Below are 25755 nucleotides of genomic sequence, written 5' to 3' on the forward strand. Positions count from 1 at the left end.
TCATTGGTCATATCGGTCACAACCTTGACATGGGAAGAGACCAGAACACAAAACAGAGACTAGAACACATGCCTGATTTATGCAGCGGTTTAGCTCTGTTTGGAAATGTAAGGACCCCACTGGTGATATTTTATGCTCAGACACGTCTTGTTGAGAGTTGTGTTGTGCTGTTGTTTTGGGGCTGCTGTCGCGGCGCTGTTGTTGTGAGTGCGCTTGACTGTGTGCCTCATAGCTATCACTTCAAATCTCCATTCTACATACCTGGACTCATTGGTTTAATGTTGATCTTGATTTAGTGTAGTCTTGTTTAAACCTATTTTGTCCACATATTCATCGCATTCATACAAGGCTCGTGAATACACCTTGTACTCTCTAATTTTTCCAACAATAACAACCATTCATTGGAGCGTTTACTCGACGGTATGCCAGGATTGTTTGTGGACTACAAACTGACTAAACGGTAGTGTCACATCTGTGTTTCTCTGATTGCTTCTCTCCGGTTCTCGCTGTGCTTGTTAGTCCCGCCTCTAGTCTCAATTTAAAATTCAACTCAAATGGCTCAATCCCAGACTGTCTTCCCATATATCTCATATATGAAGCAAGTCAGGTTGGCCTTTCACTGCTTGCACCTTCGCCGCCACATTATTCATCGGACCAGGTTTCGGTCACTGGCCACTGTGGCTAGTGGTTTTCTAAAGTTACTAGCCACCAACTGATTTCACTAGCCAACAGTAAAATGTGTATTGGAAAGTGAACATGTACAGTTCGTTATATGTTGTTGTTTTTAGCCAATTTTAACTTCACTCATGGTAGGCCTAATATTAACGTGAGCTATGCTGTGTGTAACATGCTTGAAGCTTTCTGGTGAATATCCACCGTCAAACATTAGTAAGTAAGTAAGTAAGTACATTCTCTATTTGTCATTGTATTAGCGTACAATGAAGTAGTGTTCAGCTGTTAGTCCTGAGCCGCTGCGACTGAGTGCGCCGCTGCAGTGGGCCAACCTGACCAGCATGTTTTTGGAAGTCGGGGAAACCGTAGCACCAGGAGGAAACCTGGCTGGATGCCAGTCTCCTCTGATCCTCTTAAATGGTGCAGCGCCTCCTGGGTTTGTACCGGTTTCAGAGCGTGGTGTCCTGCACTAGTCAGCTCCACCTCCTCCATCCTCTTCCTCCTGCGCAGCTCCCTCTGCTCCACAACCCTCTTCTGGGAAGAGCTTAGCAGTTAAGCTGTTTTATTCTCCAGTGAACGTCCATTAGCCAGAACAATAGAAGGCATGTGTGGCTTAACTGAGTCTCGCCCGGATACCTCCTCGATTGTCCTTTTTTTGTTCCCTGTACCTCCTCTTGTGATGCCTCCACTGTACTGCAGGTGTGGGGAGCTCTTGGTGCCTCTTCAGTGTCTCAGAAGAAGAAATTTGTAGGTCTCAAATGGGTTTAGCTGATAAGCTAGCTGTTTACGTGAAACCAACTTCATCGCGGATCAAAGCACTTGTCTCCAGTTCACTCCTTCCCTTCTCCCCCTCCCTCTTCTCCTCATCACTTCGGAATCTTTCATTAACAGAGCGACTTTGTCCTGAGAAAAAGAGAAGTCCTTGTGCTGCGACATCGGCATGGAGCCATGATGTCGCCAAATTTGGGCCATTGAACGACATTCTTCCTCTCCATGAGGCTAACCAATTGTACGTTTGAATAATGTGAGATATTTATGTCTCTTGCCACAAACTGCAATACTGTAAAAATAACGACATGGGTCTTATTTCAATACTTTAACCAAGCTGTGCTGTAAAGTGCTATCAGTGATAACTAATTTAGCTCTTATTCAGTCCTAAATGTTCCCCTCATGTACCTCTCATTTGTCCAAGAGTTGAACAATGTAAAGGAAGTTTCTGTTGTTTTCAGCTGAACGGGATTGTTTGAATTGAACTTTATGCCTCAAACAAAGGCCTCGTTTTCAATTACACATTTTATTTCCTAATATTGTGACGCCCTGTCCCCCAAAAGACACTAAAACCAATAATACTTTTTAGCGACCTAAGACACTGGCTGTTGTTTTAGCTGGGAGCAAACCGAAAATGCAGACACAAGCAGCTAGCGGCCTTCCCTTCAGCCATCTTTCTCATTTAAGCGTACACACAGCATGCTCCTACTCTTACATGCCGCAGTCACCTGGACGGCACAGCAGCTTTTGTCTGACACAAATGAACGCTCCGCACGAACAGCAGGTCTATACAATATTAAGTGCGAGATGCTGCCAGATACATGTCAAGTCACCGGGAGTGCCGCATTACATGATTCATTTATGCAGTACTAAATATATTTGAAAGAGGTGACCTAATTGCATGCATAAATAATGAGCTAATTGAATAGAAGGTTTCTAGTTTCACGTTGACAATGACAGTGATGCGCGGATGAAAAAGTCTGGAACATTTTGAACACTTTTAAATAATGGGAAGAAGACATTCAAGCTGTCAGAGTATCACACTGAATACAGAGAGAGGCACAGATCTAAGCAACTGATCATGTCCACGGGACCCAATTATGAACCGTATATGGTAATTTTAAAGAAGTCAATATCTATTTGAAACCATCGCAACATTTACTATATACTACATAGTGTCTTAGCTGAATATAATATAGGCCGTTCAAAGTCTGAGAACCAAGCCTTCCTTGTGTTATACTGTACAAATAGTTCATGAAGCAATTGGTCTATGTTTTAGATGAAGGTTCATGAGTCCTCTCCGTACCCTGTAGTTGAAGAGTACAGAGTATATTATCTAGAGATGCACCGATCCAGCTTTTTTGCTACTGATACCGATACTGGGGTTTGAGTATCTGCAAATATCCGATATTTACCGATACCAAGAGACTTTCTTAAATTTTTTGAGTGAAAAAATTAATTGTCTCTTCTCCATCGGAAGGTCAATAAAGTTATATTTTATTGTCATGTTACAGATCAATTATTACTCTTGGATAAACATGCAGGCTAACAAGGATGATTTTTCTAGACTAAATATACTTGGTAATGACAGGCTACATTAATATAAACAACTCACAGTAGGTGATCTGATCATTACAAATATGTTAGATCAGATATTTCTTAAACTAAAATACAAATACTTGGCTTCAGCAGCAGATATTTTATTAATTAGGCTACTTTAGGTATTTCTATCATAGTTTCTGACCCAGTCTTGATTAGTTTTCGCTAGCATTAGCATACTCCCACTAGCTTTAGCATACTCCCGCTAGCTTTAGCATGCTATTGCTAACTGTAGAATTTTGCGCAATAATCAAAAATACATATGCAGAGGTTAAAACAAACTCCAGGTTCTTTACAGTGACATACAGCATGCCCATATTCACATAGATTTAGGTGGTAAAAGTTGTGTTTTTAAGGCGTTGAGAGCCAAAAGTAGTATCCGTTCAGTATTGGATATTTGTAGCCGACACCAGATATCTTTTTTTTTTTTATCATATAACAGCAAATCTCATGCACCAACAAACCCTTGCTGGCTATTTCACCAGTTTGCCGCCAATTTTTATAGTGCATGATAGGATCAATACCATTCTCTATAGTGGTTCATTTATGTGTTTTTTTCTTACATATATATTTGTTCAAGTCCCCTAAATTAGCTTAAATTAGGCACCTGTGTGTTGTATAATGTTGATGATTAATGAGCACTGTCCATTTTCAAATAAATAAATATTCTTCAAGTGTTACATTAGTTTTTGTTCTTTACTGAAAAACTCACAACTCTTGTCCTTGATGGCACGATTATTGCATTTTCATTTTCAGGATGATGAATAGTGGCAAATTTTGAGACTGAACAATATAAATAAGCCACACAATGTCAACTCTTTTAATTATGTGTGTAAAATCTTGCCAATAAACGTCTAGACATGCCTGCAGTGATCTGTATTGGGGCTTGGTAAATTATGCACACATTGGCTGTGCAATCAAAAATATTGTCAGTTGCAGCTATACGGCTGACAAACTTCTAATTGCAATTTTTCTGACAAGCACTGCAATTGTGATTGGACTTTTATGCTTAATGTGTCTAGAAGCATGAAAGGGCCTGTATCTGATTTTCTAGTAGTGAAATAAAATGAATGATGTCTGAAATGCTAAACTACTCAAAGAATCACATACATTCAAATCATGTGTGTAGGGGTCAAACTACATGTTAGCAAGTTTTATCCATACGAAGATCCCATGATTGCAGAGAGCAGTACTTACCTAAAGTTTTTGTAAGTGGCTAATTGCAACCTTTTAAATCTCAATTTGGATTTGACTGTGACGTATTTAGCAGTGCGTATCTGTTCTTTACATATAGTGTAAGAGCGAATTGCAGTTTTGTCATTGCAGGTGTTTTCGATCACTTGTTCCTCCTCACCGCACAGCTTTGTCTATAAAAAGGTATAGAATTCATGACACAATCCCTCCTGGAGCTCGAAGATTTGGTTTGATGGTTATGGGAGAAGTTGCCCCACTTTCCACTCATCCCCCTGGGGAGCGGTCTTCACTCTTCCCCACATCTCGCACACGGAGCTGGGGCCGCGCTGAAACAACTGCGCTAAATACGGCCCTGCAGTTACCATAGAAACCAGAGCCGTTACATCCTGACTAGTCCTACTGTATTTTGTTTTTCACTTGACCCAGAAAAACATGCAGAGGTTGATACTAGGCTTACTTTCTTGTTATAAAAAAGTGAGCATATGGGTTATAAGACTAAGAGGTACCATAAAATGAGAATAGGAATAAAGAAGCACTTTTCAAGGAGACTGGAAGGAGAAAAGGTGCTGAGATGTGAAAAGACCCAGACGAGTGACGACTGAAGTGCTTCGGGGACAAGAGAGCTATAATAGTGACCACAAAATGGAGAATGCAGAGAGGCCAGCCTCCTAAACCGGACTCAACATGAAAGGCCTGGTGCACACAGAACGATAATGTATAGTTTTTAGATGTCACATTGCAAAACGGGGAGATCGTAAAATTGTGAGCCTGCACTCATCTCCACTGTGCGATGGTTCAAACAGAGAATCGCAGCTACGACAAATGTTAGCCTGGGATTTTCAGGCTTCCGATGACGTGTGTTTAGCTGAGGCAAGTGCCACACACTAGCGATGCTTATTTCCAAGGAATAGTGCTCTTTGCGTTTGCACTTAGTTCACTTGAAGCAACATTAATGAACTCCACAAAAGAAAAGGAGCAGAGTGTGACCAAGTGTGAATAGACCCTTTTCTGATTGCAATAATACTGTAATGAATAGTGTCCAGTGATCATTTTATTTGATTGGTCGCTTTATGAAATGATTCTCTAAATGGTAGCCACAGGCTTGATGTCAGTGTACATTACATTGTGTAAAAAAACAGGCATGGACATATGAAAAGTCTTGCTGTGAGGTGAGTGCCATGCTTACCCGCTACCATGCGACTTGATCGTCTGTTCATGAACTCACCAAATACAGAGATGCAGGCCTCCTTATGGCAGACTGCTTATTTATGGTGGTTGCAGGGATATTTAAACAATAGTTATCCAACAACATGTACGGAACACATTGGTTTGCACTTAATAGTTAATAATAAGATAAGATAATAATAAGATAAGATAAGACTTAATAAGATAATTTGTTTGTAAGTTCAGTCTCTTGGGAATGCCGCCTCAGTTTTTAAGCCATACATGTCTCATGAACCCAATCTCGTGTCTCGTCTCATGGGATTTTCACCTCGCCCGTACAATTTACACTTTATGCCCCATACAAGCAGAGTATAACCAGAGAGTTTCAAAGTTAGCAACGCTGTCCATGTTGTTTACGGGTGGACGTTGGTTGCTCCATTAGTGGGGAGCAAACAGAAAATGGTGACAGGTTTGACACTGCTACCAGCCTTCCCCTCGGCCATATATCTCCTCCATCCTCATTTAAACTCACACAGCCTCTTTCTTATACACCTCTTGCAGTCAGATTCTGCTCATATCACTGTATATGACTGCACTCAAAAGAAGAGAAGAGGGAAAAGTCTGAGACACTCTTTAAGGTGACTGTATTAGCCTTTTTATATCCCAGAACATTTAAGTAATTTTTGCCGTAAACCAATTCAGATAAGTTCCGAAATGAGATCTTATCTTGCAGTATATTCCTTTATGCGCTCTATAATGTCCAGCGATTCCACAGAGTTCTCATTCGCGCATCTCCAGTGGGACGTCATTAAGCAGCCATAATGCTCAAGCCAGCCTTTATTTTATTTCAGCGAACATGAAAAAGCTTATAGCCCATTAATATGCTTTGTAAACAGACCCCAGATCTCCCCAAAGTGTCTGGCACTATGTCAAATACATTTTTACAAATTGTGGTTTACGTCTAGTATATGGTGTTTCTTTCTCCGTTTAGAAACAAGCTACAAATATTCAGAAACTGTATACTGCAGAAAAACGTATTTGAAAGAAAGTCTACACTTCCTACACATACAACTCGACATCAAAACAATCCCCATAGGTCACGCAACAAAAACCTAGCAGAGGTTTTAATCTACATTCTGCTTTTACTCAAATAAGCTCCATCGGGGAATCTTTTAAGTCAGCAGATGAATAAAGTGCTATAAGATGTAAAACTCAGTAAGGCGCTACAAATAACCAACCCCAATCCATTTTCTAATGAAAAACCCTGAGACAAATGCTTGTATTGCAAGGGTCCCCGTGTTCAACCGTACAGTATGTTCCCAGGCTTTTAACACATCTATTCACTAAGGGATACAGATGTTATAGAGGCATTACAAATGTATGGGATTCTCCCCATTCTCTGGGTCATGAGCGACCTAATGTTGTTTAATGTATGAGACAAAGAGCAATGCACATGGTACAAAATGTATCTGAAAATGTAATAAAATAGTCAATGGTGAATAGGTTACACAACATAGCGTATTGATCTGTGGATGTTATATTTATGCCACACCTCGGGAACAGCAGTGAGTACCGCAGTGACCTTGAAGCCACATAAAGGCATGCATCAAAGACTAAGAATATTGAGTTTAAAGGTCCGATGCTTTATCCAGACTTTTTAAACATTAATTGTAGCCTTCGCATTGTTTTCTTCCCCTGTCTATAACTTAAAATAATGCACAGTGTACGCAAGGAGAAAGTAATTAAGTCCTAATGCCAGAATGTACAAATGCATTGGAGTCTGTTGGGGAGAAAACTTGAGCCCTGCAATGATCAAAACCAGTCTGCTGAAGGATTCTGACATGAACAGGTGCATGGGGCAAGCGTTTTGAGATCCGAAAGAAACAAAAACACCATAAGTGGTTTTGTAGAGGGGAAAAAAAAACAGCAGAATACAGCTGTTGATAAGAGTCTGATGAAATAACAAATATTCTATCATCGTTGATACATTTGACCGTTTGCGATCATTAACGGCGGACTTGAACTTTTAATTGAAAAACTGAGAGGACTTGATCTTTAGCAGTAACAATAAAACCCTACCCCTAGACTGTGATCCAGTGGAACTAACCTTTCACTGGGCACTCTCTTAATGACCTTTATTCTCCATGTGAGCGGAGCACATGCACATTGGACCATATTATCGCCGGCCTTCCACCCCTTTTAATCCTAAACTGTAACCTCATCTCATTAGCCTTTTGCAACAGCCAATCAGGCTTTCCGTCGTTTTGACAAAGAGCTAACAACAAGCTAAACATCAAACAAGTGCAGCGTCAAATTATACTAATTATTGTATAGATCTTTGTATGGAATAGAGCTTTGTAATCAAGGCAACCCAATGGGTAACTATAGGGCTGCAGACGAATCAAGAGCTACTTGTGTCTGTTAGTTTCCACTAATACGACCAAAAACACATTTCTCGCCATTATTTGCTGTCATAGATTCATTCAACCAGCCTGCACAAAGGAAGAAGAGACATTTAATTAAAACCAGAGGTGGGTGATCAGACACAAATAAATAATTTAACATCTTTCTAGATTACAATTTCGATTTGTACCACACAAAGGGGATCATTATCAAGACAGGTACAAGCTGAAAAATAAAATGTAGCATTTCTTCAGCAAGTTGTAGCTAATTTACTGTTTGAAGTAGCCTGTATTGCTGTTCCCACGGTGGTGCAGATGGTAGAGCGGGTCGTCGCATGATCGGAAGGTCGGGGGTTCGAATCCCAGCTCCTGAAAGTGCAAACTGTCATTGTGTTTTTGGGCAAGACACCTCACCCACCTTGCCTCCAGTGTCTGCGTATACCGGAGTGAGAATGGATGACTGGTTGGGCCTAATGATGGTAAGTTGAGACCATTTAGTGTATTAAAGGAGAACTAAGTAACTTGTTTACCTCCGGATTGGAGGCGCAATACACACTAATGGAAGAAGCTAGCAGGCTAACGAGCCAAGCTAACTGCGGGCTAGAACCACCTAAACAGTATTTACAGCCAAGTTTGTGTTGCAAAAATTATCTCCATTGTGAACTTGGATGTACAATATCCCTCGCTCCCTTTGCCTTTTCTGTAAGTGTAGTATTTACTCTCAAGGACAATTAATGAGTAAAAAAAAACAACAACATGCTACCACACCTGCAGTGGTGCTTATGCCATCTAGGAGCATGAGTTACGTAGTTCTGCTTTAAGCCCCATATTGGAAATGTAAATGAGAGAATGATGCGAGAGTAAATGCACTAGTGACTCTGATACACGTTTGTTACTTGCTTTGCACATGAGCAAACCCTTGGTAAATTATATTTGTTTAAGGATGCCTATATGAGATAACTATGATGTTTGTACTTCTCCTTTACTGTGATTGGCTCACTCTGCCTGTCACTCACTCAGAACAAAGGCAGTCCAATAGAAGAAGTACCTGTGCATGTATTTGGGACATTATCAAATAGGGTTAGATCATGATGGATGGATTTCATATCGTCAAATTGCCAATCCCAAAATTAAGCTGTACTTGTTTGAGACAGGTTTCAGCCCCCCAAAAAACAAAAAAAAACATCTGAGCTGTTTTTGTTCTCACTATATTCTATCCAAATCTCATTAAATAATGAAACTGTATTTTTTAATATTCAAACGTGTTAAATAATAGAACAATGCGTATGTAAAAGAAAAAAAGGAATCATAACAGGGTGTCCGGTTCTTTACTGTGATGATCCTTGCGCAACAACTGTTACATCAATCGGTTCTGCATGCACCGCTCAGTTGAAGCCAAGGCAGCTCTCTGCAGCGAGCATCAAATTACAATGCTGGAAATCTTCTATTAGGCGTTAGCGCTTGTATGGCTGCAGACAAGTGCGGCCTTTCAAAGTGGTTTGTGTAAGAGGCAGAAAGTGCAGCAGGCTTGAGCGGCTGCATCTAAAAAGGCACTCTAAGGTTGGGAAAGGGGAGGGGCCACGACAGGTACACTAACACAGTGGATAAATTGTCACTAGCCATCCAAAAAATACAAGCTGCCACACAAATGTCAAAGGAGACCAGCCTTGCCTAGGTTTGCTATATCAACCGGCAAAATGAAAACATGACTGTGCTTCAAAGCAGGAAAAGGGAGAGTGTGAATGGTACACTCTGGCAAACAAGAAGTGCTGAGAACAACATAAAGCCTACACGTGTGCATCTGCAGTCGCTCCATTCCTCATTGTTGATGCAGCACAATACATTTGCATACCCTGCCTGCCGCCGCTTCAGTAGCGCGTGTATTAGAGCTATGAAGATGTAATCACTTGTCAAAAACCAATATCCCCCCATACATTCTATACATGCACAGATCAGATTTGCATTTAGAGACTTGATTCAGTCAAAAAATCCTCCAGTGAAGCAGAGAGGAAGATTAAATTAGGGTTGATACAACCTCTGTAATGGCAGGCCTCCAGAAATTATTAATAGCAATTGTATGACTCCATCAGATTGTTAAAAGGAAAATGAATAGGACTTTGCAGCGTAGGCTCCAATGAAAAGAGTGAACGAGTTGGGCCTTTTGTATTTAACTGAAACATTTTTCTTTTAAGTAAATTTGAACAAAGTCTTGAGATGTTGTGAATTCTGTGAATGCTGTTGAAAGGTCAAAAATGACTCAGTCGCATTTCCAAAACTAAGAGGTATTTTCATTTCTTTTCACAAACAAGAAGAAAAGAAAATCTTCCAAAATTGCCCAGATTCACTGACAATGCTGTGCCAGAAACAGCAACTCGTTTGGAGTTTGGCGGAGTACTTTGGAAGCTTTGTTTCTTAAATGATACTTAATTGGATTTGGTTTCTTTCCTAAGAATAAATCAAATGTAACCAAAAATCAAGACCAATCAATATGAGGAGGAAAAATTGCTATGCATGTTTGTTTTTTTTACCATAGCCTTTGGTTACTGCACACCTGAATGAGTCACTGCATATTGCTGTGTCCTAATATGCACATAGACAAACTGATGTGACTCACCCATCTTTTGTAAAAATGAAGTCTGAAATGAATAATACAAATATCAGCTGAACTTCTTAGCCAACACCTGAATCCAAATGTGACGGCGCGTAATTACACAAAGCTGTTCGGAGTTGGCGTCAGTGAAAGCTCCCCTCCCTCCCTGGCCCCTGTACCTCAGCATATGGACTCACAGCAGACACATTAGCATGGCTGATTAAGTGGCCAGGTTAAGTGTCTTGCACTTGAGACTTACAATACTATCTGCCTCTAGGGATTCTGGCCATAGCAGCTACAACTCTTTACGGGTGCTCCAGTGGGGGGCCATGCTTCAGTGCTATAGTAACACATCATAGACATTGACTGTGTTTGTGGTTAGACGGATGAAGGTGAGAAACAATAAGGACGTGAGCCAGCGTCACCCGGAGAACGATAGGGAAATGTGTGGTGGAAGAGGCTAGAGGATTCCTTGGGATTGAACAAATGCTCACACAAGCTTTAAGAAGAAAATGCAGAGAGGAATTCACGAGGCTGGACGAGGAGGGCCAGGCTGCAGCCCCAACCTATTACGGCGACCTAAAGAAAATCAATGATGAATCTCAAGTTCAAAGGCATCTCAGCGGGAAGTTGACTGTTAGTCTAAGTGAGATGGGGCGAGGGATTTCTATCTTTACAGAGCACACACTTCATGGCGCAGGCAGCTGGTAGCAGATGGTAGCGGCCTGTTGTTAGCCAGAACAAATTACATTATCTTTAATTTTCTTAGAGTGTCCCTTTGGTGCTTGCAGACAGATCTGAAGCCTTCAGACCAGTGCGGGCCCGAGAGCCGTCTTCATGGCTGAGGAGTCTTCGGGCTGTCAGTGGATCTCCTCCTTTCTCCAGGTTCCGTAAATATTTAGCTCCGTAATTCCACACAGATGCTGTCACCATTAGGAGTTGTAGTTCTTGTGCTGCCTGCAAGTGCTACTAAAGGTTGCGATGGCTCGACTCTACTCTCACTCTAAATCCCTGTGTGGCTGCCGGTCACGCCGAAGGGCCCGTTTCAAGCTGCCGCAGATGGAGCACAGGTTCTGTTTTCAGGGCAGTGTCTCTGAGCAGTCACATGACCACAATCTCTGTGTCCCGACTGATCCAACCTGTTCTCCGAGACAGTAGGGGATGAATACATTACGTCCTGATGCTTCATTAGCTGAATGTCGGGCCTAAGTGCACACCGACAAACAGCTAGGCAGTTAATACAATGCCTTGAGAACATACAAGCGTGGGTTCCCATGAGGCAGAGTGAACACTGACGGTGCTTTGCCTTTCAACTCCACTTCAATGCATAAAAGAAGACCTTTAATTTGACTGCAGTAGTCCACTCAGTGATGACAAACTTTCTCTCTCTCGCTCTTAGATAGATAGATAGATAGATAGATAGATAGATAGATAGATAGATAGATAGATAGATAGATAGATAGATAGATAGATCAAATCAAATCAAATCAATTTTATTTGTATAGCGCTTTTCATACATGTCATGTAACACAAAGTGCTTTACAGATTTAAAAACATTCTCTCACACCCACTTCCTTCCAAAAAAAAAAAAAAAAAAAAAAACATAAAAAAAATAACATTGTAGCATTCGCACTCCCCCCACCCACCTCCCCAGAGACACACCACACAAGCACACAATACACACTCAAGGTAAAACAGTGGAGATTATGGACAAAAGGCTGAGATAAGGCTGGGTGCAGATAAACCAGGTAAGGGAACACCATCCAAGGAGCCGTCTGCATCGGGAGCGGCACCTCGGCTGCAGCCACAGGGACCAACACAGGGTGCCCGGACAACACCACACCTCCATCCAGACACCCACAAGACAGCCCCCCAGCAGCCACAGCCAATCACCGCTCCCGAGGCAGAGGGCTCCTCCAGAGGAAACTGGGAGAGCATAAAAATTGTTAAAATAAATAAAAGTACGTAAGTAAAATTGAATAATAGGATAATAAAAAATAAGACCGAGAGGTAAAATACATAAATACAGAATAAATATTAATAACTATTAAATGTCAATTTAATTAATTATAAGGTGCTGATAAATAATAATAAATAGGCCTAGCAAAAATAAATATCAGTTAAAAGCTAAGCTAAGATAGATAGATAGATGATGCTCTTGAGGCATTCATCAACCATTCTTTCAGCTTTGCATACTGTATATCCAAAGCATTAATGCAATCCAAATGTTCATTTTTCATCTTAGCGCAACATTATCTTTTTCATTTCAATACTGAGCAAGCTCCTTGGAGATATGGGGGTGATATGACAATGGCAGAGACCAAAGTTTTTTTTCTTTCATTGTTAATATTGAAGTCGCTGCTGGTAAGTCATCTTCACACTTTCTGCATACTAATTTTCACGGACATTGTCCTTGAGAGGCGTGTGATTAATATTAGATACAGTGTGACTTTATGTGCGTGACCATTGAGCTGCAGCAATGGCTTTGTTAAAGCAGTTAAGAATTTAGAAACGACAACTAAATATATATGTATTTTTTTATATGGGACACATCACATGCCTGTAAACAACACCACACCAAATGACACAATGACTGTATGCAATGGTAAGAGCTAGATTTGAACTGGCCACCTTTGAATCCATGATGCTCTCAAAGCAATGAGCCACAGTCAAGTGCTACAGCTACACCTGGTTTTCCCAGTCATCCTGGTACCAAAGTATTGCGTCTTGGCCTCTTTGACAATCTTCACTCTTATCTGTTGTTGCACTCTTCAGAGCTGGGATCAAATCCCAAACTATTGGGTTGGTATTAGAGGTCGACTGATATGGGTTTTCTTTGTCCGATAACGATATGCTTGGTCGATTTTTTTGACCGATATTTTTGGGAGATTTTTCCAAATGTCTGGTCAAAACATAAACACATGGCCACTCAACTTTGATTAGTTTTTCATTGCGATGTTTCTCTGCTCTTCTGAGGCCTAGTGAGTTGTGGGAGGACTTGTTTTAACAAGAAAACAGAAAGTCTTGATCACTTATTGTCCCGGAGACATTTTCGGCACTAGATCCGCTGTAAGCCGATATTGTAAAATCTTCTAATATCAGACCGGTATATTCCCGGCCAATATATCGGTCGACCTCTAGTTTGTATCCGTGAACCACCCATGAAATAAAATGTTTGTTATACGGAGTTAGAGCCTCTGACGCTCTCTCCTGCTTTCAGCACCAGGAGGCTGCAGGAAATCAGTGAAATCTGATCATGTATCAGAGCTGCCTACAGCTACAGTCCTGCATCACCACAGTCTGCTGCTGCTATTCTGGGAGTGTTTCAGAGCCTGTGAAGTGTGATGCATTCATTTTTATAGCACAAAATATTCTGCTAATGACTGACATTCTAAGGATCGCTCTCAGTGTTATGCCAGTCTCAATACAGGAGATTAACGCACCGGGATTTATCAGGGTATTTAAGACGATTTGTGAGACAAAACGCCTGTCAAAGTATATTTAAGTCAAGTAATACAAATGAATTTGTACTTACATGGAGTGCGTACATCTGATCTCTGATTACATGGCCACGGTCCAAATTTAGGCACGGTTCAAGCGGAGAGCATCACGCTGACAATCTGTGAAACATTTGCGTCACTCCTTTAAATACATCTTCAATAGCAGGTTACAGAACGCCGAGTCTCTGTAAAAAGCACAAGGAGGAGCTATCAACTTTAAACTCCACTTAACTGCATTGAGAATTCATATATTAACCGGTTGAATCTGGCGTGTTGTAATGATGTTTTAAATATGACAGGAATGATTTTCTAATGAGCCAAAGCAACACTGAGCATACTTATAAGCAAATATGTCTGCCTCCATGAAGACGTAGTGCATGTTAAAGCCTTAGCTGCTGAATGTGATAAAATTACTGTAATATGCAGAGCTCTACTGATGATGAATCACCCTGCCACTCTCCACTTTGCAACATGACCGCTGCAGATATCTATACAGAGGTGTCCATCGTAAACAGTTACCCTCTGCAGATCCAGCAACAAATCCTAAAAACCTAAATGATTCCAATAGATTAAATACATTTCATAGTATGTCTCAGAATGACTGGGAAGAAAAAAATCTATTCTAAAGGAAGAACTTAAGGGAAATCAGGGCACAAAGAAATTGCACAATATCAAAGAGAACGTTTAGTGACACTAGTGCAGGTTTTCTGTTTACTTGCAATTTGAATTAATGGTGACCGAGTCTCAATTCTCTCTTCCATGCATAAAGGCTTCTTATCCCGTTTAATTGGCTGCGTTGGTCTTTGGTATTTAGTCTGAAAAAAACCTAAGACAGTGTAAAAAAAAAAAAGTATTTGCATAGTGTAGTGTTTGGAGGCTAAACGCTAAGCCTCTTTTAAGCAGCCTCCAGGTTTGGCAGCCATAAAAACCATTGTAAAAACTATTGTGTGTGATCTGAAAGGCGAACCTCTGGGACGGGACCTGCCAACGATTTGCCGCGTACTCACGATCCATGCTGATTTACTGACAAAAACAACGTCCCCTTCTGTGAGTCAGTCGCCCAAGCTCATCTCTCAAAGGTAATGACGCGGAAAATCTGGATGTCTTTAAAAGGCAACGGGGGCTACGGGGCCACGCTACCTGTCCTCTATTGCTTCCAACGCCACCATCTCGCCGCAGACAGGGTTAGGCAGGGGGGGCACTGACTTATCACCTAATAATGAGTGTGATTCAATCCCAGCGACGGCTGTCATTGCGGCTTGGTTTCGAGATGGCGCTTGAAGTAACCCGCAGGTTGATTCATTGTCAATCTTAGTTGAGGCTCGTGCCATAATCATTTCACGCATCTGCAGAAAGGAGGGAAGGGGGCAACAGATCATGTGCAAATTAGATAGTTAAAATAATATCCAGTCATTTGTGTGTGATGAAGCCTCTATAAGATACCAATTTAAAAAGATTGGAAATTCTGATTTATTATGGGGTCTAGAGTGAATCATCTGCCACCATCAAACCAACGCACGATGTCTCTCACACCAACCGACTTGATATCCTCTTTCCCAACATCTACAAATCTATTTGCTCTTCCTCTTCACATAGTGTCAGCCAGCGCTCACACCGGAATCCTTCACCATCCCTCTACACTACATGTGCAAATCTACTCAGTTTGGCCTGTAACTTCATCTCCACTGAGTGTGGAGTGAATTAATGGGGATGAGTGTTTGGACAAGGCGCTATACTAATGTAGTATATCGCCTTGTAATCGATTAATTGATTTATCCCTTGGCTGTGAATGGTGCAGGATTAAAAAAAAAAAATCACATATAGCTTAAGTGGCGCTGCTCGAGGATGAGTTGATGGAGTAAACTAAGGGGAAATGTTTGTTGGAGGCTCTATTCATGAAATGTATGTTTAAGTAGGTTTTCACTTTCAATATTACATTTTTTGTGTCATTTTTGCTCTATTTAAGTCTGTGCTACTACTAAAATAGTTGTTGACTATTTCAATAATCGAGTAGTCGTTGATTAATCGACTAGTCGTATACTACACTATACTATACTAATGCATTACTATTATATGTTAAGAGGTTTTGTACACTTAAGAACCCCATAGCAGCAAACTGCAGTTTCTAAAGATCAACAAATTATCAGTGCTGGGGGCAACGTATTACAAAAGTAACAAGTTACAAAAATATATAATTTTTTTCAGTAACTATGGGGAAACAATAAGGGAACAATAAATATTACTTTATTTTTACTTTAACATGCTGAAAATATGTATTTTCCTCCCCCTACTTGCTCCAGCAATGTCCTAATGTGTAGAATGAGTCCACACCTATTCACCACAACTGCCTCTAAAACCCTGCACTGTCACTCAAAAAGTTGTTAATTCAGGTCCAAAGTGCTGTCATGTACGAGCTTAATATAGAAACTGCAGTTACAGACAAGACCTGAGATGCCCAAAAACAGAACGCAGCACCAAAGCAGGTTGGACACTGGTGTAAGATCTCCAGTTGCATACAAATGTCGTCAAAACAAAAAACGAGAGAATGGGGATGAAGAAGGAAATGGAAATTGTTGACTGCACTTTTGCTCTGTGGCATTAATAATATTTTTAATTTATATTTGGCCAAAAGTAACTCAAAGTAGTGTAACTCAGCTACATATATAAAACAGGGATATGTAATACAAACATATTACATTTTTAAAGCTGTGACTACTAATATAGAATATATTGCAATTAACAAGTAAGTAACTTACCCAACACTGCACATTATACTCTCACCATCACCTTGATATTCTGCGCTTTCATTCACGCAAATCACTAACTGAGGTATACCTAATAAAGTGACCGGTGGGTGTACGGTATATCCATGCACGAGAACACGTGGCCGATAGTTGGTGTTCAAGACTTACCTTGCTAAGCTGGCTTATACTTTAGCTCATAGCACTTCTAAGCTTCTTACAGAATAAGCCCAAACTGAGCTAATTATCCACGGCCACAGCTTCCATCTGAAGAAGCACAGCCAAAAGATGGATTCTGTAATGTCTCTTGTAACAACTGTGCAGGGATGTCTTTTTATTCTACAAGTCTCAAGTCTCCATTCATTGGTCCTTTGACATCTATATTTCTTTGCCACTGGCTTCAGAATATAATTAGTGTCAACGTAATAAAATTCAGTGTTAATTTCCATTTCAAGACTTCATTTCGATCTCAGACAACCCATCAGGAAAAGGAGAAACATGGGTTACTTAATTAACCATTATTAATCTTAATATGGTTCCCCCATGTGGATTTGCAATTATTTGGCTACTTCAAAGACCGTTCTACTCTTGGTGAGGAAAATTCGCAGAATTATTATACAATACAAAGGGTAAAAATGATTTTAAAACGTGCAGATTATCTTTTTATTCACCATTCAATGCAATATATCCAATGTTTTCAAGCTGTGTGGCAGAAGTTTATTCATCTGGAACCATACAGTGTAGGTAATATGAAAATAATTGTCTTTTTAATGAGAAGCAATGGGCCTCTGTCATGAATCAGAATAGTTTTTATTGCCATTGTTTGAGAACAGGTTCATAAACTAAGAATTTGACAAGTTATTTTGCACAAATTTGTTGACAAGGTTTTTGGCAATTTGTTCCAAGCTGAAAACATTGCTCTGGAAGTACAAATCCTTGCGCTCAAACAAATCTCCATTTCTGTACACGATCATGATGGCGCATGATGGAACCCAAATGTAGTCATATATATATATATCATAAATAATCCAATATCATTTGATGATAAAAAATGCACCATCTTGATTAATTCCAGGAAACATGTAAATATAATTATAATAAATTACATATAACTTATGTTTATTCAGAAATAGGGTGGTAATATTACTTGTGCTTATTAACAGCAAAACCGTACCAGGCTGGACAAGCTGGTTAAGAGGGCGGGGTCAGTGGTCGGGGGGTCACTGGACTCTGTTGAGGCAGTGGTTGATAGGAGAGCATGGGGAGAAAGGTCCATCCATTCATCCATCCATCCATCCATCCATCCATCCATCCATCCATTTATTTAATGCAATGTTAGTGGGTACACGACCACTGCAGCACCACACGATCGCCGCCTACTTGAGCTAAAGTTCTTTTTTCTTTTGGGGGGTTTTCTTGGTTATTAGTTTTGGATCTGCCATCCGTGTCCTCTGGCTGCCTGTTGCACACGGCACTTCTTGCTCTTTTATGGTGAATGAGGCGGTGACATAATGTTAAGTAGTCCTAACACGCGCCTTTGATTGTGTATCACCAACCTCAAAACACAGGTGCAAAGGATTTTCCCTACCTCCTAAGTACTGATTTTGAGACGTTTTTAAAGAAGATGTTCATGAATGAGGCCCAATGTCCTCAATGCAACCCAAAACATGCACAGTAGGCCATCCAGCTTGATACTTCTGACCAAGACAATGACTAAAGATCTGAATAGGGATCCCACTGCACCTGATTGCCAGAAGGAAATGGTTGAAAGACAAAGCAGGAAATAACTTAAGAAGTATAAGATAACATAAGATGATAACAATCTGAAATACTAAGATACACATTTCCCTATTGGATTCATTTAATCAGATACAGTGCACCTATAGACCAGCTTTATCCCGCACTCATTTGCATCTATGTCCTAATCCTTACTTATCTTTCTTTTCCTGGCACGTCAACATCAATCTGAAATGTATGTAAATGATTTGCCGGTGCACTTAATCATCAGCACACTGACAACTATATAACCTGATTGTAGTTAGAGCCACATTACCTAAAAACTCGTTTATGGCACACAATTGGATGAAGTGTGGGAGTCATTGTTGCGGAGGCAAGCATAATTATCTGTGTAAGATTATACAGTAATTTCATCCAACGTGATTAACAAGGAGTTTGTAATTGTAAAAAACATCAACTGTGACGTTAAACGAGAAATATTACCTGTTTAAGTGCTTTGGGGCCCGCCTTTTTTCTCAAGGGCTCGATGATGTTTGCATTTTAATGGACTAGGTGATAAAATATGTAAAAATAGAAGTGTTTTTAAATAAACACTGGAGTACTTTGTGCTGTGTTTTGATATTGATTTATGATTCACAAAGAAATTATGCTAATATTAAACTGCAATTAGCTTTTTATGTGACTGTGCATAAAGAGGGTATTGTGAGAGGCAGTGTTGAAATAAATGATTTATGAAGAAAAACACTGTGGCCCAGTTTGCGGCCAAGCAAAGAGACTAAAGCCTAAAGTAAGTCACGGCTAATTGACAAGTTGTAAGAAGAAAGAGCAAAACCTTTCGACCTCCCCCAACTTCTTCCAACAACTGTCTGTGAAAGAGTGTTTTTTAATGATGACTCAGGTTCATAGGGACCAGGAGCAGAAGATCATAAGCCAAGCACTAAACTTTGCACAGAAATGAGCTGTCTGGAGGGAGGAGCAGGTGTGTGGGATGCCCCTCTTGACTCTCACTGTGGAAGGAGCAAACTAACACAAAGTTACATCAAGAGATAAAAACGCCACAGATGACTTAAAGGATGCCAAAGCAAAACAAATGAATTCATTGTTAACTTCCATAATGTTAATGTTGATGCTCAGTGTTTTTGCACATTTTGCTGTTCTAATAATGCCTGCCTTTTATAATGAACCATGAAGGCAATATAACATTTCAGCTCATGTAACACCTCATGACTTTGAACAGTTATAGAGTGATCTTGTAAATGTCATGTACATAAAGGTTCAAGAGTTCCCCCAGTTATGTGGGAATATGTTCCATGTCAGCTTTATTCATTCTTTTTTTAATTGCGAATCTGTAAAAGTATATGTGATGTTTAAACATAGAAGAAGAAATTAAAAAGTATTATCCAAAAGACAAGAGACATCTGTATTGCAAATGTGAAGGTATTGTGTGGAGCTTGAGTTATTCCAGGCCATAATTGTAGTTGATGAAGTTAATGGCTGAGGGTCTATCTGTGCCATGAAATGTGTTTTACTTGGAGCTAAATCATTTGGAGCCTATTAGTGTGCCTGGCCCAGAATGATAGAGCTGTAGGCTCATGAGCCATATGTTAGGCACCCGATTAGACCAGAGTCCTGCTGAGGGAAACACAGCCCCGCAGCCACATACCAAGGTGCATCTGTTTTCAAGACGGCAACGCTTGCCTCTGCATATCTAATTCAAACGGACAGTTCACTTAGAGTACAATCACCGGCAAAATGTGGAACTTTATTTGCAAAGGAGGCGAAAACTGACATAGTTTGGTGACTTATTAACATGTGCTCCTTAACTCTTGAATAATGTGCTGACAATATTATTGTAATTGTAAACAAAACCATTCCAATACAGCAGTTTCCATTGAATTTAGGCAAAAATTGTTGTTTGATACAATTTTCATCAAAATCAGGACAGAGTTAGGCTAATATGGATGTAAATGAGTAAATCATGACTAAAATTGCACTGTTAAAATGTGTAACTCACTGTCAGATGGAAAATCTCAGTGATTTTGTGATCAAATGTATTTTCCAGGATTATGAATGTTGCATCACCTGTAAATGTAATAATAATAAGTTGATGATATATTGTGTTCAGTAATAAGGTGTGGTGTTAACCTGGGGTGCTTGGAAAATAAGAGGTAAATAGTAGGGCTGGGACGATCCACTTTTGTCATACGTATCACGATACTCAGGGGCGGATCCAATATGTATTGTGATACAGTAATTCAGTAAGTAATTATGATAAGTAACATGCTTACCTTAAAATGTGTAAAAAGAACAGTCATGTGTCCAAACTTTATAAACCAAATGCCATTTGACATGTATTGAAGTGTTAAAGGAACAGGCCACCGTTTTTTTCCATACTGAGATATGTTCTTACCTGTCTGGTCTTTGTCCGTGCTGTCAGTCACGCAAAACGACCAAAGATGTTGTTAGCATTTGGCCTCTCCCAACATATTCCTATAGCTCCAAACGGGGGTGAAGTTGGAAGCGACCAAGCTCTTCCATGGGCACAAAGACCAGACAGGTACGTATAAACTCGTATAAACTCAGGTAAGAACATATCACAGCATGGAAAAACTGTGGCCTGTTCCTTTAAGATTAAAAAGTGCATTAACACAAAATGTAACAAAGGAGTGCATGATAAAAATGTCTCTAAACACAGGTATTGAAAGCATTGTATTGTGATCCAAATCTGATCCGATGTTTTGTCCCAGCCCGAGTAAATAGTCTCCACCTAAAGGCTCTCAAAGCAGTTTTCTAACAAGTCACCCATCCACACTCATATTCACACACCACTGTACACAGACGGAAAGGTGATTTAAAGGAACAGCCCACCGTTTTTGCATACTGAGATATGTTCTCACCTTAGCTTAGACGAGTTGATGTGTACCTGTCTGGTCTTTACACGAGCGCTCAGTCAAGCAACAACATCTAACATGTTAGCATTTAGCCTCTCCTCCTCTCCTCTATGGGGCCAAACGGGGGTGAAATTAGAGGTGATCAAGCTCTTCCACGTTTTCCCTATTTAAATGCAGTTACATGAGCGTTTACACGATCCAAGTATAGTTACACAAAATTAAACACTTCCGCGCAGTAAAGTCGAAGTTCTCCTAAGGTGTTATTACGCCTTACAACATAGTGCCTCTTATCATCCGCTTAGAAAATCGACATGTTTAATTTTGTGTGACTACACGTGTAAACGCTCATGTAACCGTATTTAAATAGGGAAAACGTGGAAGAGCTTTGTCGCTTCTAACTTCACCCCCATTTTGGTCCATGAGGAGAGGCTAAATGCTCATGTAACCCATATTCTACATGGTAATATTTTATCGCCTAAAACCATTATATCCAACGCCCCTTGAATGCATCATAAAATTCCCAGTCCCCTCGAATGTATCTTGAATGCATGCGGCCTGCGTCTAGCTAGAGACGGCAGAGCGAGACACGGGAGCAAATTAACAAGATACACAGCGAGTGAAATGATATAAAATACGTGTTAAAATGTACTTTTAACAAGTTCTAACTCAAGGTTATGTACTTTTCAGAGCCTTTTATGTGTTTTGCTCTCAATCAAACCGGGTGGAGTGTGTTTATTTTCTTGGAAACTCCGGTGAGTTACTACAAACTAGCAGGAAAATCTTAGCAAAGTTGACACGTGGTAACCACTACAACAGTATGTGATCTATTCTCATGAAAAGCTAAAACCAGTCGGAGTACAACCAAAATGGTACTGTGTACAAATTGGTTTGACATATTTTATTTAGTGATGTTTGAGGTATTTTTACAAATGCACTAAAATGATCAATTTGATGCACTTTTGTTTAAATGACCTTTTATTCAGTGCCTTTTAAGCACTTTGTAATTTCATTTATGGGTTCATTCATTTGAATACGTTATTTAAAATCAGTTATTTCAAATACTGAATAAGTTAATTTCATATGCCTTAAAAAGGTAAAACATAACTAATTTGATTACATGTAATGCAGTATAGCAATACATTTGGAATTCATAAAGCAGAAACAGTGTTGAAACAACAGTGTCAAGGATTTTGATTTTGAACACTTTATGAGATCTCATTTTATTTTGAAACTACTGTCCAGAACCATTATTCATTGTTCTGTACTGTATGTGCAGACTGGTTTTTAGTGATCCTGGATCTGATCTTGGAGTTGGTTTGGGATACCGATGGCGAGCCAGACCCAGTGAGAACTCTTGGCTGATCCAGAAGCAGTGTGGCCAGCTGTTCTGGATGCGGGAGTAGATCTACAGACCCAATACCTTCCAATCACAGGATCCCAGATAAGAACACAATAAAACCACGTTATCCTTCCCGGATCAAAGTGCTGGAGAATACTTTTCACTTCACCAAATCCTGCACAAAGGATTCCTGACTCAGAGACTGTTGAAGCGTCCCACCTTTGATTTTTATTTTATTTTATTTTCATTTTCTATGAGCGCCCTGTCATCTGCAATCGGCTAATCGTGCCATTGTAAGATTGTAATAAATCTGCCGGCTGTTCAACGTTCAATTCTCTTGGTTTAATTTTACTCCTCTTGAACCTAGTCGATAAGCCTAGCCTCTACACTAAGCAGGCGTTACACTCACAACATGTTTGGTGTTTTTGAGTGACTGAGCGCACGCACAAAGACCAGACAGGTACGCATCAACTCGTCTAAGCTCAGGTAAGAACATATATAAAGTGTTTTTTGGGACCGTGTATGTCAATGAACACACATGGGACTCATGCAAGTAAACGCCGGATTGTGGCAATGGGCTGATTTCCATCTGTTGTCCCCCATTCTCAATAAGCCGTGCCTATTGTATATGTTTTTAAATTCCACACAGACAAGCCCTGCGCCAAAGAGTCTTGCCCAACGACATCAACAGTAGGCTATGTACTGACAGAAGCTGGGATCGAACTACTGGCCTTTGGATCAGTGGTGCAGGACTGGATGGTGCAGAGTCAATAACAAAGGCTACTCGCACCATAAAACGCATGATCAATACGTAAATCACTCCATGTTAGGCAGTGACGACTAGAGCAGGGCAACATTAGACTCTGAACAACTCAATAATGTCGACAGAGCCTTCACTCAAGCTGAGAGGTCTTCACACTTCTGATGCAATGCAGAAAGGGTTTTAGATTTGTGAATATACCGTTTATGCTATGAAGAAATCTTCTTCTTCTAACATTATTTATTTATAGTTTATATTTTCATGGCTGTTGTTTTACTGGAAATGTAAAAATCTGAGAAGACGGTCTCTAGCTGGTGGCGCTGGTGCATCCAATTATCATCAAATGCAGCACTGAAAGCACCTTTCCTTTACAAACATCTTCACAAAAAGACAGCTTGGATTGATGTTGAAACAAAAACTCAGAGCAGGCCGCACACGCTTCAATCTGCCTCTCGCAGCTAAGATTTTCCGCAGAAGTCTTTGATGTTAAAACACCTTTAAATTTTAAGATCTCCCCATGTCCCGCCACACAGCATTTCAAAAATAACGGGAACGAAAGTGGGGGTATCTTGATGTCTTAAAAAAAGCCCTCTCTGATTCATCTTGCGGGCACATTTTCAAGTATGACAGTCACACCAGGGGAAAGTGCACAAAGAAGAAAGAGCAGCGCGTACCAAAGTGTCCAAGCTGGATTCAAACTGAGGACAACACAATTACAGAGCACGCGCGCTCTCTCTCTCCATCTGAGCCACAGGACATCACACGCCACTGACAGGTCTGAAGGATGTCCGCTGCCATGGCGACGACACAAATGTCTTGTTGTTTATCAACAAGCACACAAAGTCAGGAAATTAGAGATTTCTTGAGTCACAATAGAGCTCAGAATTGTGTAAATTTTAAAATACTATAATTATTGTTCACATAAAAGCTTTTGGACGTTACATTGTGTATCAGTAATAAGATGTCAGCTAATGGACTTGTTCCACAACTCTTTTCTTTACTTTTAATCTTGTTTTTAACTAATGCTAGTCTATGGACACACAAAATTATGGATTTTTAGGGTAAATTGATGACATTCTACCCTAAAAATAATGTCTTAAAAGATTCAGTACGAAGCGCACATTAAATAACAGTCGAGAGAAGACAGACATATGAACTGCTGAACTAAAACAAGGCCCCCGTGCATTTCGGCTCAACTTTGTTTAGATCTAAACTAACAGCTTTTGGAAATAATAAATCTTTATGGATACAGATTTCTCTTGTTGTTTTCAAAGGACACAACGTTGCCATAATACTATAATTGCAGAACCTGTGCTTTGCTACTTGTGACTTTTTTGTATAAATTGCAATTCTGATTAAATTGTGCCTCAGTCAGTCTATCCCGAGGGCAGCCGTGCTTACACACGCGGCATCACCACTGTATGGAGTGAATACAAATTGTAGCTTGTAAGGCACTTTTTGACCATGTCAGGGAAAAGCGTTTAACAAATAAATCCCACCACCTTATGCCATAAATGTGCATCCCAAATCTCCAATTCTAATGCATTAAAAAGTGATTTGAATAAAGTCAACACACTCATGCAAATGGAACAGTGTTTGTGTGTGTTGTTTCTTGTTGATGTTTTTTTGCAGAAAAGCATTTATGGAAAAAAACACAAAGAAAGTAATTCATTTTCTACCACTCGATTTTTCATGTGGTTGACAAAATGACATTGTTTTCTGTACAAATCAAATCATTTGATGTGAGTGTGAAGTAATAAATGATACATGGAGTGAGCAGCAGAAATAAAAGTCTCAAAGTCTCTCACTCCTTACAGTATGTCCTTAGAGACATTATTTGAAATTTTAAAACGAAAAATATCATATGCTCAGGATGCAAAATAATATTTCTAAGCTTAATTTATGTACAACATGTACACTTTAACCATACAAATTGTAATGGTATTTTCAGTATCTTTAAAGCAGTACTAAGTAACTCATGCCTCTAGAGGCCATAAGCGCCACTGCAGGTGTTGTAGCATGTTCCGTTTTTTTACTCATGAACTGTCTGTGAGAGTAAATACTACGCTGACAAAAAAGACAAAGGGAGAGAGCGATATTGTACATCAATTACACAACGGAGATCATTTTTTTTCACTCAAACTCGTGTAAACTTGCTGTTAATACTGTTTAAGTGGCGCTAGCCCGCAGTTAGCTTTGCTTCTTCGTGATTCCATTAGTGTGTATTGGTGACTCCAACCCGTAGGCAGGAAAGCTGCAAGTGTGATTTCCTGGCCAGAGACACAGGGGGAGATGAAAGACCCCCCAATCATCCCATCAACACTTGTATTACCCCTAGACAGACTATGAAAATGATTTATTTACTTAGTACTGCTTTAACATCACTTACATGTTCAAA

The 25755-nt window shown here is 40.0% G+C and overlaps 1 protein-coding gene across 4 annotated transcripts in view; it reads right to left on the reverse strand.

Moving 5' to 3' along the window:
- The window catches only part of lrfn1 (leucine rich repeat and fibronectin type III domain containing 1), a 138058-nt gene that overhangs the window by 95104 nt on the left and 17199 nt on the right, over positions 1-25755 (reverse strand). For 2 of the 4 annotated variants that reach the window (XM_079557020.1, XM_079557018.1), the window contains exon 2: positions 13925-14074. The exons of the other annotated variants lie outside the window; for them this stretch is intronic. The gene's annotated coding sequence lies outside the window, so the exon portion shown is untranslated. The remainder of the gene's footprint in view (positions 1-13924; positions 14075-25755) is intronic. 4 annotated transcript variants of the gene reach the window in all.

Source organism: Gobius niger (assembly GCF_951799975.1).
Source record: "Gobius niger genome assembly, chromosome: 1".
Lineage (NCBI taxonomy): Eukaryota > Metazoa > Chordata > Actinopteri > Gobiiformes > Gobiidae > Gobius > Gobius niger.